General features: G+C 48.2%; 1 long non-coding RNA gene across 4 annotated transcripts in view; it reads left to right on the top strand.

The window, feature by feature from the left end:
• Positions 1–298: 298 nt before the first annotated feature.
• LOC134968584 (uncharacterized) overlaps positions 299–15448 on the top strand; it is a 124568-nt gene continuing 109418 nt past the window's right edge. For 2 of the 4 annotated variants that reach the window (XR_010189332.1, XR_010189331.1), the window contains exon 1: positions 305–420. This is a non-coding gene — a long non-coding RNA (uncharacterized LOC134968584). Of the gene's footprint in view, positions 421–6783; positions 6843–15448 lie in introns of those variants that run through there. The other 2 variants (XR_010189334.1, XR_010189333.1) reach the window with 2 other exon arrangements.

The following is a 15448-nucleotide window of genomic DNA, read 5'->3' as shown; positions in this document are numbered from 1 at the left end:
TTGATTCTATGGTAGATGCTAGAATCAAGTGGGCTAAGGGACCTTTTCCGTCTGGGGGAGGAGTCACAACACAAGGGGGAGGAGCAAGGCCAGCGGGATAGTTCCTCTACTGTCCACGCCACCAACTATTACCTTTAGTAATCAGGTGGTGAGCGAAGCGTGGCGAGGGTACTAACTTTTCGGGTACCCTGTTCGCCTGTAGCTCCTCCCCCTGGTGACGTGTCTACTCCCCCAGATACGTCAGAAGGTCCCTTCTCCCACTCCGAAATAGAATCAACCTTGATTCTATATCGGAGTGGGAGAAGGGACCTTCTGACGTACCTAGGGGAGGAGACCCGTCACCAGGGGGAGGAGCTACGGCCGAACAAGGTACCCGAAAAGTACCCTCGCGGGCTCGCTTCGCTCGCCTGATTACTAAAGGTAATAGTTGGTGGCGTGGATACTAGAGCAACTGTCCCGCTGGCGTAGCTCCTCCCCCTGACGGGAAAGGTCCCTTAGGCCACTTGGATCTAGCCTCAACCCTCATATTACCTCTATATAGACACAACTGGGGCGTACTCTACCATGTGTCACTCCTATATACTGGGGTGTACCCCCTTATTATTTATATGTGTATATACTGGGGTGTACGCCCCCGTATATTACCTTTATACTAGGGTGTATGCTGCTCTCTTATATTACCTCTATATATATATATATATATATTTATTTCTCTAACGTCCTTGAGGATGCTGGGACTCCGTAAGGACCATGGGGAATAGACGGGCTCCGCAGGAGATAGGGCACTTTAAGAAAGCTTTGGATTCTGGGTGTGCACTGGCTCCTCCCTCTATGCTCCTCCTCCAGACCTCAGTTTTACACGGTGCCCAGAGGGAAATGGGTGCACTGCAGGGAGCTCCCTGAGTTCTCTGCCTAGAAAGCATTTTTGTTTGGATTTTTTCTACATTTTCACAGGGAGCACTGCTGGCAACAGGCTCCCTGCATCGTGGGACTGAGGAGAGAGGGGCAGACCTTCTTGTCAAAGATAGGCTCTGCTTCCTCGGCTACTGGACACCATTAGCTCCAGAGGGGGTGAAGGCAGGTTCTTACTGGGCATCTACCCCCGGAGCCGCGCCGCTGTTCTCCTCACAGAGCTAGAAGTACAGAAGACAGAAGTCGTCAGGCGGCAGAAGCCTTCAGAGCTTCACTGAGGTAACGCACAGCACTGCAGCTGTGCGTCAGTGCTCCCATACACCTCACACACTCCGGTCACTGTAAGGGCGCAGGGGGGAGCGCCCTGGGCAGCAATATAACACCTCTATTATGGCAATAGACAATATACATGTACAGGTGAGCTCTGTATATGTATATAAAAGAGCCCCCGCCATATTTTACTACGTTTGAGCGGGACAGAAGCCCGCCGCCGAGGGGGCGGGGCTTCTCCCTCAGCACTCACCAGCGCCATTTTCTCTCCACAGCACTGGTCATTGCGCTGGGGTGTGTGCTGGCATACTCTCTCTCTGTCTCTCCAAAGGGCCTTGACAGGGATACTGTCTTCAGGAAAGGGGTTCCGTGTGTGTGTGTGTGTGTGTGTGTGTGTGAAGTGTGTCGGTACGTGTGTGTCGACATGTTTGACGAGGAAGGCTCGCTTAATGTGGAGGGGGAGTGCTTGAATGTCAGGTCGCCGTCGGCAACGCCAACACCGGAATGGGTGGATATGCTGAATGTCTTGAATGCAAATGTCAATCTATTGCATAAAAGGTTAGACAAGGCAGAAGCTAGGGATCAGTCAGGTAGCCAGTCCATGCCTGTCCCTGGGGCGCCAGGACCTTCGGGGTCTCAGAAGCGCACCATATCCCAGATCGATGACACAGATACCGACACAGATACTGACTCTAGTGTCGACTATGAAGAGGTTTTGCATATTACTGAGGAACCCCCTGTCCCTGACACGAGGGTCCACATGTATAAAGGGAAAAAGCCTGAAGTCACTTTTCCATCCTCATTTGAATTAAGTGACTTGTGCGAAAAGGCTTGGGAATCTCCGGATAGGAGACCACAAGTTCCCAAAAGGATTCTCATGGCGTATCCTTTTCCACAAACTGATAGGATACGCTGGGAATCTTCACCAAAAGTTGACAAGGCGCTGACACGTTTGTCCAAAAAGGTGTCACTGCCTTCTCAGGATACGGCTTCCCTCAAGGAACCTGCTGATCGCAGGCAGGAAATTACCTTAAAGCACATTTACAATCATTCCGGTACTAATGCTCGACCGGCTATGGCGTCGGCCTGGGTTTGTAGTGCGGTTGTGGCATGGGCAGATTCCTTATCTACGGAAATTGACACCTTGGATAGGGATGCCATTCATATGACCATAGAGCATATCAGAGATGCTGCCTTGTATATGAGGGATGCTCAGAGAGACATTTGTTTATTAAGCTCCAGAATAAACGCTATGTCTATTTCTGCTAGGCGGCTCTTGTGGACCCGACAGTGGACGGGAGATGCTGATTCAAAGCGGCATATGGAGTCCTTGCCTTACAAAGGGGTGGAGTTGTTTGGAGACGGCCTCTCGGATCTTGTCTCTACGGCTACGGCTGGTAAGTCAAATTTCTTACCTTATGTCCCCCCGCAGCATACAAAAAAGGCACCTCATTATCAAATGCAGTCCTTTCGTTCCAATAAAAACAAGAAGGTACGTGGATCATCCTTCGTTGCCAGAGAGAAAGGCAGGGGGAAAAAGCTGCACACAGCTAGTTCCCAAGAGCAGATGTCCTCCCCCTGCGTCTGCAAAGTCCACCGCATGACGCTGGGGCTTCCCGAGGGGAGGCAGATCTGGTGGGGGCTCGTCTTCGGTTTTTCAGCCACGTCTGGGTTCACTCGCAGGTGGATCCCTGGGCATTAGAGATTGTTTCTCAGGGATACAGGCTGGAATTCGAAGACTTGCCTCCTCGCCAATGTTTCAAATCGGCTCTGCCGGCTTCCCCGTCAGAGGGAGCTAGTGTTGGCAGCAATCCAAAAATTGTATATTTAACAGGTGATTGTCACAGTTCCTCATCTCCAGCAAGGAGAGGGATATTACTCAACCCTGTTTGTGGTCCCGAAACCGGACGGTTCGGTCAGACCCATTTTAAACCTGAAATCTCTGAACCTGTACTTGAAGAGGTTCAAGTTCAAAATGGAATCACTCAGGGCGGTCATCGCCAGCCTGGAGGGGGGGGATTGGATGGTGTCCCTGGACATAAAGGATGCTTACCTTCATGTTCCGATATTCCCCCCGCATCAGGCGTTCCTGAGATTTGCAGTGCAGGACTGTCACTACCAATTTCAGACGTTGCCGTTTGGGCTTTCCACGGCCCCGAGAATTTTCACCAAGGTAATGGCGGAAATGATGGTGCTCCTGCGCAGGCAGGGGGTCACAATTATACCATACTTGGACGATCTCCTCATAAAGGCGAGATCTCGGGAGAGGTTGCTGGACAGCGTGTCTCTGTCCATGAAGACGTTGCAGATACACGGCTGGATTCTCAATATACCGAAGTCCCAGCTAGTCCCTACAACGCGTCTGACCTTTTTGGGGCTGATTCTAGACACAGACCAGAAAAAGGTTTTTCTTCCGATCGAAAAGGTTCAGGAACTCATAGCCATGGTCAGGAACCTATTGAAACCAAAAAAAGGTATCAGTGCACGCGGGTCCTGGGGAAGATGGTGGCTTCCTACGAGGCCATCCCTTTCGGCAGGTTCCATGCGAGGACTTTTCAATGGGACCTCTTGGACGAGTGGTCCGGGTCCCATTTACAAATGCATCAAAGGATCACCCTGTCTCCCAGGACCAGGGTATCTCTCCTGTGGTGGCTGAACAGTGCTCACCTACTAGAAGGTCGCAGGTTCGGCATTTAGGACTGGGTCCCGGTGACCACGGACGCAAGCCTCCGAGGCTGGGGAGCAGTGACACTGGGAAGAAATTTCCAAGGTCTCTGGTCAAGCCTAGAGTCTTGTCTCCACATCAACGTCCTGGAGTTGAGGGCCATATACAACGCCCTGCGTCAAGCAGAGGAATTGCTTCGGAGAAAACCGGTTCTGATTCAGTCAGACAATGTCACGGCAGTGGCTCATATAAACCGCCAGGGCGGAACAAGGAGCAGAATGGCCATGGCAGAAGCGACCAGGTTTCTACGCTGGGCGGAAGGCCATGTTAGCGCGCTATCAGCGTTGTTCATCCTGGGGGTGGACAACTGGGAGCCGGACTTCCTCAGCAGGCACGACCTGCATCCAGGAGAGTGGGGGCTTCATCAAGAAGTCTTCGCACAGATCACGGATCGTTGGGGACTGCCTCAAATCGACATGATGGCATCCCGTCTTAACAAAAGCTAAAGCGGTATTGCGCCAGGTCAAGGGACCCTCAGGCGGTAGTGGTAGACGCTCTGGTGACACCTTGGGTGTTCAGATCGGTCTATGTGTTTCCTCCTCTTCCTCTCATACCCAAGGTGTTGAGAATAATAATAAGAAGCCGGGTCAGAACAATACTCATTGTTCCGGATTGGCCACGGAGGACTTGGTATCCGGAGCTGCAAGAGTTGCTCGCAGGGGATCCGTGGCCTCTTCCTCTAAGGCAGGACCTGCTGCGGCAGGGGCCCTGTCTGTTCCAAGACTTACCGTGGCTGCGTTTGACGGCATGGCGGTTGAACGCCGGATCCTAGCGGAAAAAGGGATTCCGGAGGAAGTCATTCCTACCCTGATTAAGGCTAGGAAAGACGTGACGTTAAAACATTATCATCGTATATGGCGGAAATATGTTTCTTGGTGTGAGGCCAGAGCTGCTCCTACGGAGGAGTTCCATTTGGGCCGTCTACTTCACTTCCTTCAAACAGGAGTGACTTTGGGCCTAAAATTAGGGTCCATAAAGGTCCAGATTTCGGCCTTATCCATTTTCTTCAAAGAGAATTGGCCTCTATTTCTGAAGTACAGACCTTTGTGAAGGGGGTGCTGCATATTCAGCCTCCCTTTGTGCCTTCGGTGGCGCCTTGGGATCTTAACGTGGTGTTACGTTTCCTCAAGTCACCTTGGTTTGAACCACTCAAAACTGTGGAGTTGAAATACCTCACGTGGAAGGTGGTCATGTTGTTGGCGTTAGCTTCGGCAAGACGTGTTTCCGAATTAGCGGGTTTATCACATAAAAGCCCATACTTGGTTTTTCACGTGGATAGGGCAGAGTTGAGGACTCGCCCTCACTTTCTGCCAAAAGTGGTCTCATCTTTTCATGTGAACCAACCTATTGTCGTGCCTGTGGCTACACAGGACTTGGAGGATTCCGAGTCCCTGGATGTAGTCAGGGCTTTGAAGATTTATGTGACCAGAACGGCTAGAATTAGGAAGACTGAAGCTTTGTTCGTTCTGTATGCGGCCAACAAGGTTGGCGCTCCTGCTTCAAAGCAGACTATTGCTCGCTGGATCTGTAACACGATTCAGCAGGCGCATTCTACGGCAGGATTGCCGTTACCGAAATCGGTTAAGGCCCACTCCACTAGGAAAGTGGGCTCTTCTTGGGTGGCTGCCCGAGGGGTCTCGGCATTACAGTTGTGCCGAGCAGCTACTTGGTCGGGGACAAACCTGGCTGAGGAGGACCTCCTGTTTGCTCAATCGGTGCTTCAGAGTCATCCGCACTCTCCCGCCCGTTTGGGAGCTTTGGTATAATCCCCATGGTCCTTACGGAGTCCCAGCATCCTCAAGGACGTTAGCGAAAATAAGATTTTACTTACCGGTAAATCTATTTCTCGTAGTCCGTAGAGGATGCTGGGCGCCCGTCCCAAGTGCGGACTTCTTCTGCAAGACTTGTATATAGTTATTGCTTACATAAGGGTTATGTTATAGTTTTTCGGTTGAACCGTGGCTATGTTGTTGTTCATACTGTTAACTGGGTAAGTTTATCACAAGTTATATGGTGTGATTGGTGTGGCTGGTATGGATCTCGCCCTTAGATTTACAAAAATCCTTCCTCGTACTGTCCATCTCCTCTGGGCACAGTTTCCCTAACTGAGGTCTGGAGGAGGGGCATAGAGGGAGGAGCCAGTGCACACCCAGAGTCCAAAGCTTTCTTAGAGTGCCCTATCTCCTGCGGGGCCCGTCTATTCCCCATGGTCCTTACGGAGTCCCAGCATCCTCTACGGACTACGAGAAATAGATTTACCGGTAAGTAAAATCTTATATATATGTATATATATATACTGAGGTGCACACCCTCATATAATACATCTATACTAGGGTGTACCTTCTATATTACCTCTATATATGCTGGGGTGCACACCCTCATATTATCTGTATATATACTAGGGTGTACACCCTCCTATATTACTTTTATATATACTGGGGTGCACACCCTCCTATTTTACCTCGTTATATATATATATATATATATATATATATATATATATTGGAGTGCACACCCTTATATATTGCCTCTATATACTGGGGTGCACACCCTCATGTATTACCGCTATATACTAGGGTGTATGCCCTCTGTATACTGGGATGCACAGCCTCATACATTACGTCTATATACTAGGGTGTACTCCCTGCTATATTACCTTTATATATACTGCACTGGGGTGTACACACCCTCCTACATTACCTCTATATACTAATGTACGCCCTCTTCTATTACCTTTATATATACTGGGGTGTACACCCTCATCACCTCTCCATATATATGTTTTCTATAGCTGCACCGCCTGCAAATGCAGCTGTGGATATAAATCTTACAGATGCCATAAACTACAGCAATAATAATAGAAATATTCTGCATTATACAGAGAAACCCAGATTATACACTCAGTGTCCTGAGCCTACCCGGCAGCTGCTGCACAGTAAGTGAGAAGATTGCTCTAACTATAATACTTATCTAGTATAAACTGAGTCACATTAGTTACTGATCCATTTAAATCATGTAATATATAATGCACTCAGCAACTTGTCCAGACATGTTGCACACACTTCTCACCCCAGGACGACACAGCTGGAGAGCTCACTGTACTTACAGACTTATAATAGGCGTAATTACAGAACTCCATTGTTGCACTGATTTTATTCTATTTGCACCCAAGTTTGTGACGTGATTATCAAATGTGATGTCCCCTGTACAGTAGATAGTATATTCCAGTGACCTCTATACAATAAAGACCTATGTAGGCTTTATTGTACGGTGCCCCTAATATCTAGTGACTTTGGGGGTCATTCAGACCCGAATGCAGCCGCGCGTCTGTATTCAGAGAGTCTGCGCAAACGCATTGGCCGCAGTCTCTACACTTTGTGGCAAATGTGGCTGCAAGTTGATTGACGGGGGGGTGTCAATGCTGCATTTTGTGGGAGTGGTCGGGACAATGCAGGCGTGTCTGATGGTGGCTGCATGATGTCACACGCAGCCGCTCTGAGGGGAAAAAATGGCGTGGACCGCCTGTCAGTGCAGCCAGGCTGCGCAGGAAGGGGTCGACCTTAAATCGATGGGTCCGTAATTAAATTAATTAATAATGGACATATACAGTACCTGGAACAAAGGTGGCTTGGAGAAGACAAAAAGACGAGACACCACCAGTAAGGAGGTGTAGTAGGATTGTAGGAGAAGTGGCCTGGAGAAGGCACATAGAGTAGAGATGTGTAATAAGAAATCACAACAGAAGGAGAGAAGGACATACAATACAGGAGAGGTGGTTTGGAGAAGATACATTGAGGAGAGATGGGCAATAAAAAGACACAGGAGAAGGACATGTATACCTGGAGGAAAGAGGACTTGAAGAAAACAAGATTTGGGCAATAAGAAGACTCAAGAGGAGATAGATAAATACCTGGAGGATAAGTATCCTGGAGAAGACACATGGAGGAAACATGGGCAATAAAAAGGATACAGAAGGAGAAGGACATATACCTGGAGGAAATAGGGCTTGGAGAAAACTCGAGAAGATTTGGCCAATAAGACGTCTCAAGAGGAGATAGACATACGAGGATAAGTATCTTGGAGAAGACACAAGGAGGAAAGATGGGCAATAAAAAGATACAGAAGGAGAAGGACATATACCTGGAGGAAATAGGGCTTGGAGAAAACTCAAGAAGATTTGGCCAATAAGACGTCTCAAGAGGAGATAGACATACGAGGATAAGTATCTTGGAGAAGACACAAGGAGGAAAGATGGGCAATAAAAAGACACAGGAGGAGAAGGACATATACCTGGAGGAGAAGTATCTTGGAGAACTCACAAGAAGGAGTCAGGCAATAATAACAAACAAGATGTGAGGTGGCTTCTACAAGACACAAGGAGAGACGGTAATAAAAAAAGACATAGGGAAGAAAGACATATACCCAGAGTATAGGTATCTTAGCGAAGATACTAGGAGGAGTGACAGGCAATAATTACATACCTAAGAAGAGGTGGCTCAGAGAAGACACAAGGAGAGATGGGTAATAAAAAGATACTGGAGAAGGACATCTTGGAAAAGAGACCAGGAGGAGTGATGGACAGTGATAAGAAATAGGAGGAGAGTTAGCTTGGAGAAGACACAAGGATAGACATGTAATAGAAAGATACTGGCGGAGAGGTGGCTTGGAGAACCCCCGCGGAGGAGAGATGGGCAATAAGAAGAAACAAGGGAGAGGGCCATATAAGGAGGAGAGGTGGCTTAAGAGGATATGCAGTAAGGGTAATAATAGTACTGGAAGGAGAGGAAATGGAGTCATAAGTAATAGACATAAAAGAGAAAACAAAAAAGTGGCATGCAAGTGTAAAGAGAAGGCATAGAAATCACGGAACATTTGGTCATAATTGTCAACTGTTCCATTACCAGAGAACCAAGCAAAGACCTTTTAAATAAAATCCTGAACATCTAAAAGAAGTTAGTTGTCAGCACTAGATTAGTGGAAAGCAACCAGCATCTTTCCCAGCCACATTGCAGTGGTGATGTATAGGGGGGTCATTCCGAGTTGATTGCTAGCAGCTTTTGTTCGCTGCGCAGCGATCAGGCAAAAAAATGGCACTTCTGCGCATGCGTATGCGGCGCAATGCGCACACGCGTCGTACTAATACAACGAACGATGTAGTTTCACACAAGATCTAGCTAAGCTTTTCAGTCGCACTGCTGGCCGCAGAGTGATTGACAGGAAGAGGGTGTTTCTGGGTGTCAACTGACCGTTTTCAGGGAGTGTTCGGAAAAACGCAGGCGTGCCAGGAAAATTGCAGGCGTGGCTGGGCGAATGCAGGGCATGTTCGTGACGTCAAAACAGGAACTGAATAGTCTGAAGTGATCGCAAGCGCTGAGTAGGTCTGAAGCTACTCTGAAACTGCACAAAATTATTTTGTAGCCGCTCTGCGATCCCTTTGTTCGCACTTCTGCTAAGCAAAAATACACTCCCAGTGGGAGGCGGCATAGCGCTTGCACGGCTGCTAAAAACTGCTAGCGAGCGATCAACTCGGAATGACCCCCTATGTCTAAACAAGAAGGAAAATATAAACATACGTGGGTCAACCTCCCCAGTAGCTCCAAAATGCACTCATGGGAATTGGAGTTGGACAAGGCAGACTTTGAGTCTTTAAGACCTATGGGCCTTCACGTGCACAAATGTTATCTGTTGGACATTGAGTTGAATGCGCTCATGCTGTTCTCCAATGTAGATGGTTAATTCCAGACACAGATGTTGGCTTTCAGCTGGAGATAAAGAGCGACAAGTAGGAGGGACCTGGGATTCGGCGTGGAGTGACATATCTTCCAGGTGGGACCACATGTGTGCCTTGTGTCGTAACTATGCGCACACGTTCCTCATATATCACAAAATGCAGCAAATGTCGGACAAGTAGAATAAATGGGCAGCTCTAACAAACAATTACAAAATCTCCACCACACAGCCAAATACAGTGCTTTGCTAAAGTATTAACCCCCTTTGGCATTTTACCTATTTTGTTACATTACAACCTGTAATTTAATTTTTTTTTTATCTGAATTTTATGTGATGGATCTGCACAAAATAGTCTAAGTTGGTGAAGTGTAATGATCAAAATTTATATAAAAAATCATTTTTCTAAATAAAATTTTTAAAATGTGCATATGTATTCACCCCCTTTTCTCATACGTCCTAGAGGATGCTGGGGACGACATCAAGACCATGGGGTATAGACGGGATCCGCAGGAGACATGGGCACTCTAAAGACTTTTCATTGGGTGTAAACTGGCTCCTCCCTCTATGCCCCTCCTCCAGACCTCAGTTTTAGAAATGTGCCCAGGCTGACTGGATGCACTCTGAGGAGCTCTACTGAGTTTCTCTGAAAAGACTTATGTTAGGTTTTTTATTTCAGGGAGATCTGCTGGCATCAGACTCCCTGCTTCGTGGGACTGAAGGGGCAGAAGCAGAACCAACTTCCTAAAGAGTTTCATGGCTCTCTTTCTGGCTGACAGGACACCATTAGCTCCTGAAGGGAACTGAATGCTAGCCGTGTCTAGATGCTCACTCCCACAGCACGCCGTCACCCCCCTCACAGAGCCAGAAGTCAGAAGACAGGTGAGTATAAGAAGAATGATCTTCTATCAAGTAAGTGACGGCTGAGGTGCGGCGCGGCTGGCGGGAGCACAGCGCGCCATTGCTGCCGACACACACAGGCACTGCAGGGCACAGGGGGGGGGGGGGGCGCCCTGGGCAGCAAGAAAAATACCTCAAACTGGCTAAAAGGGGGCATAAGTTGCCGCTGGCACAGCCCTACTCCCGCCAGTATAAATATTACAGTGATTTTATGAGTGTAAGGACGCGCCATTGCGGGGGCGGAGCTTCTTCCTCAGGCAGCCAGCACACTACTCAGCGCCATTTTCTCTCTCTCCTTAGGCTGCAGAGAACATGCTGGTCCTCTCCTCCACTTCTGACAAGTACAGGGTGCTATTAAGGGGGGGCACAAAGCGATTGTGGTGCATTTGATAGTGTATATTACTATTTAAAAGCGCTGTTGGGCTGTGGACATACTGTGTTCACAGGCAATACTGGCGCTGGGATTGTGAACTGGCTGCTACCATCCTGTGTCCCTCTGACAGATTTTACTGTGGGTCTGTCCCCAAAATAAGTCCCAGTGTGTCTGTGAGTGTGCTGTACACGTGTGAGGCATGTCTGAGGCAGGGAGTTCCTCCCCGGAGGAAGCCATTTTAGAGACACAGAGTTGTAATCTGGTGGCGCTACCGGCACACCAAGAGCCTGCATGGATGAAAGAGTTACGTGACAGTATGCATCTGATTAACCGTAGATTAGATAAGTTTGAATCTAAGGCTGCATGCTGGAGAAAATCTGTGGAAGATGTGATTTTTCAGGATGCTGTTATTCCTTATGCGGGCCGCCCCCCTGGGTCACATAAGAGACCATTTGCAAATGTTGTAAACACTGATACCGACACGGATTTTGATTCTTTTGTCGACAATAGTGAATCCAGAGAGATAGATCATAAATTGGCAAAAAGTATACAATATATGATTGTGGCTATAAGGGATGTGTTGGAGGTTACAGAAAGCACTCCTGTACCTCAGGAGAAAGCTTATTTATGTAAGGAAAAGAAATCCAAAGTCACGTTCCCTCCTTCACACGAACTAAATGCTCTGTTTGAAGGGATGTGGGTGAATCCTGATAAAAAATTTCGTATTCCCAAAAGGATTCACATAGTTTATCCTTTCCCGGTTGAAGACAGGAAAAAATGGGAGTCACCCCCTGTGTTAGACAGTGCACTTTCCAGGTTGACAAAGAAGGTAATTCTCCCTGCTCCTGGCACGGGAGACCGCAAAATGGAAACGACATTGAAATCCATTTATGTTACCAATGGTACACTGCTCAGGCCCACAATTGCCTATTGGGTGAGTCGCGCTATTGAAAAATGGTCAGAAAGCGTGTCATCAGAAATTGGCACGATTGATAAAGATGATACTCCTTAAGTTAGGGAATATCAAGGACGCTGCCGCCTACATGCTGGAAGCAATGAAGGATATTGGACTCTTGAGTTCACAAGCCGCTACCATGGCAGTATCGGCTAGGCGGGCGTTATGGATTCGCAAGTGGAACGCGGATGCAGATTCCAAGAAAAACATGGAGGCTCTCCCATATAAAGGTGAGGCCTTATTTGGCGATGGCCTGGATGCATTAGTCTCGGTGGCTACCGCAGGTAAGTCGATATTTTTGCCCTCTGCACCTGCACCGGCAAAAAAAAACTATCACCCGCAAATGCAGTCCTTTCGGCCCAATAAATACAAATAGACGTGTGGTTCCCCCTTCTTTGCAGGTAGGGGAAGGGGAAAGAGACCACAGGGGCTCCAGGTTCCCAAGAGCAGAAGTCTACCCCTACTTCTGCCAAATCCCCAGCATGATGCTGGAGCTCCCTTGCGGGAGGCCGCTCGTGTGGGGGCACGTCTCAAACTCTTCAGCCAGGATTGGATTCTGTCTGGCTTGGATCCCTGGGTGTTGCAAATAGTATCCCAGGGATACAAACTGGAGTTTCAAGACGTTCCCCCATGCCGATTTTTCAAATCGACCTTGCCAGTTTCTCTGCCAGAAAGAGAAGCAGTAACAGCGGCAATCCAAAAATTATGTCAAGACCAGGTCATAGTTCTGGTACCGTTGTCACAACTAGGGAGGGGTTTTTATTCAAGCCTCTTTGTTGTTCCGAAGCCGGACGGCTCGGTCAGACCGATCCTAAATCTAAAAGATCTGAATTGTTACCTAAAAAGTTCAAGTTCAAGATGAAATCACTTCGGGCACTGATTGCCAGTCTGGAGGAGGGGACTACTTGGTGTCGGTGGACATAAAGGATGGTTACCTGCATGTTCCCATTTATCCTCTTCACCAGGCTTATCTAAGATTCGCGGTTCAGGATTGCCATTACCAATTCCAAATGTTACCTTTCGGTCTCTCCACAGCGCAGAGGGTATTCACCAAGGTGATGGCGGAGATGATGGTCCTCCTTCGTCAGAAAGGAGTCAACATAATTCCTTATCTGGACGACCTCCTGATAAAGGCGAGATCCAGGGAGCAGTTGTTACAAAACATATCACTCTCTCTGTCAATACTCCAATAACACGGGTGGATTATAAATTACCCAAAGTCACAGTTGGAACCGACGACAAGGTTGTCTTTCCTCGGGATGATTCTGGACACAGAAGTTCAGAGAGTATTTCTTCCGCTGGAAAAGGCTCTGGAAATCCAGAAAATGGTAAAACAGATATTGAAACCATCAAGTGTGTCGATCCATCAGTGCATTCGGTTGTTGGGGAAGATGGTGGCGGCCTACGAGGCCATACAGTTTGGCAGGTTCCATGCCAGAGTATTCCAGTGGGACCTGTTGGACAACTGGTCGGGGTCACACCTACACATGCACAGAAAGATTATCCTGTCGTCAAGAACCAGGATTTCGCTCCTGTGGTGGTTGCACAGCTCTCACCTGCTAGAGGGATGCAGGTTCGGGATTCAGGACTGGGTCCTGGTAACCACGGATGCAAGTCTCTGAGGCTGGGGAGCAGTGTCTCAGGGAGAAAACTTCCAGGGACGTTGGTCATATCAGGAAGCCTGCCTTCACATAAACATTCTGGAGCTAAGAGCCATTTACAACGGCCTTCAACAAGCGGTACATCTTCTTCAAGACCGTCCCGTGCAGATCCAGGCGGACAATGTAACAGCAGTCGCATACATAAACAGGCAGGGCGGAACGAAAAGCAGAGCGGCAATGGCAGAGGCGACAAAAATCCTCCGCTGGGCAGAAAAACATCTACAAGCTCTGTCGGCAATATTCATTCCGGGAGTAGACAACTGGCAAGCAGACTTCCTCAGCAGACACGATCTCCATCCAGGAGAGTGGGGCCTCCACCAAGAAGTCTTCGCAGAGGTGACAAGTCTTTGGGGAGTTCCTCAAATAGACATGATGGCGTTTCGTCTGAACAAGAAGCTTCAGAGATACTGTTCCAGGTCGAGAGACCCTCAAGCAGTAGCAGTGGATACACTGGTGACCCAGTGGGTTTTTCAGTCAGTGTATGTCTTCCCTCCACTTCCGCTGATCCCAAAAGTACTCAGGATCATAAGAAAAACAAGGGTTCGAGCAATCTTCATTGCCCCAGACTGGCCAAGGAGGGCTTGGTACCCAGATCTTCAGCAGTTACTCATAGAAGATCCTCGGCCTCTTCCTCCTCGAGAGGACCTGCTGCAGCAGGGGCCGTGCGTGTACCAAGACTTACCGCGGCTATGTTTGACGGCATGGCTGTTGAGCGCCGTATCCTAGCCAGGAAGGGTATTCCCAAGGAGGTCATCCCCACCCTTATTCAGGCCAGAAAGGGAGTAACGTCGAAACATTACCACCGTGTTTGGAGAAAATATGTGTCTTGGTGTGAATCCAAGAAAGCTCCTACGGAAGAGTTTCACTTAGGACGTTTTCTCCATTTTTTGCAGGATGGTGTGGAGGCGGGCCTCCGATTGGGATCAATCAAGGTCCAGATTTCGGCCTTGTCAGTGTTCTTCCAAAAACAATTGGCCTCGCTTCCTGAGGTTCAGACCTTCGTGAAAGGGGTTCTGCACAAGTTGTGTTATCTTAGTTTCAGCATGTTGCTGCAATTGGTTCATGCCTGTTGGCGTGTGTTATGTTGAATGCCATGTGTGCGGCATGGTTGAGGGTGTGAGTTGGTAGATATCTCACCACTAGTTAAGTAATTATTTTCCTCGAAATGTCAGTCTCCCTGGGCACAGTTCCTACAACTGAGGTCTGGAGGTGGGGCATAAAGGGAGGAGCCAGTTCACACCCAATGAAAAGTTTTTAGAGTGCCCATGTCTCCTGCGGATCCCATCTATACCCCATGGTCTTGATGTCGTCCCCAGCATCCTCTACGGACTAGGAAAAAAGGATTTACCGGTAGGTATCAAAATCCTATTTTCTATGAAGCCCCTCAAAAATTCTGGTGCAACCAATTACCTTCAGAAGTGACATAATTAGTGAAATGAAGTCTACCTGTGTGCAGTCTAAGTGTCACATGATCTGTCAGTATAAACATACCTTTTCTGGAAGGCCCCAGAGGCTGCAACACCACTAAGCAAGGGGCATCACACCATGAAGACCAAGGAGCTCTCCAAACAAGTCAGGGACAATGTTGTTGAGAAGTACAAGTCAGGGTTGGGTTACGAAAAAATATCCAAATCTTTGATGATCCCCCGGAGCACCATCAAATCCTTCAACTTCAAATGGAGAGAACATGCTCTCACAACAAACCAGCCAAGAGAGGGCCAGCCACCAAAACTCACAGACCGGGCAAGGAGGGCATTAATCAGAGAGGCAGCACAGAGACCAAAGGTAACCCTGAAGGAGCTGAAGAGTTACACAGCAGAGACTGGTGTATCTGCGCATGTGACCACAATAAGCCGTACACTCCATAGAGCTGGGCTTTATGGAAGAATGGTCAGAAAAAAACCATTACTTAGTGTTAAAAATAA

The sequence above is a fragment of the Pseudophryne corroboree genome, chromosome 11, assembly GCF_028390025.1.
Source record: "Pseudophryne corroboree isolate aPseCor3 chromosome 11, aPseCor3.hap2, whole genome shotgun sequence".
Lineage (NCBI taxonomy): Eukaryota > Metazoa > Chordata > Amphibia > Anura > Myobatrachidae > Pseudophryne > Pseudophryne corroboree.
Note: the sequence above shows the minus strand (reverse complement) of the source record. Positions and strands in the feature narration are given on the sequence as shown.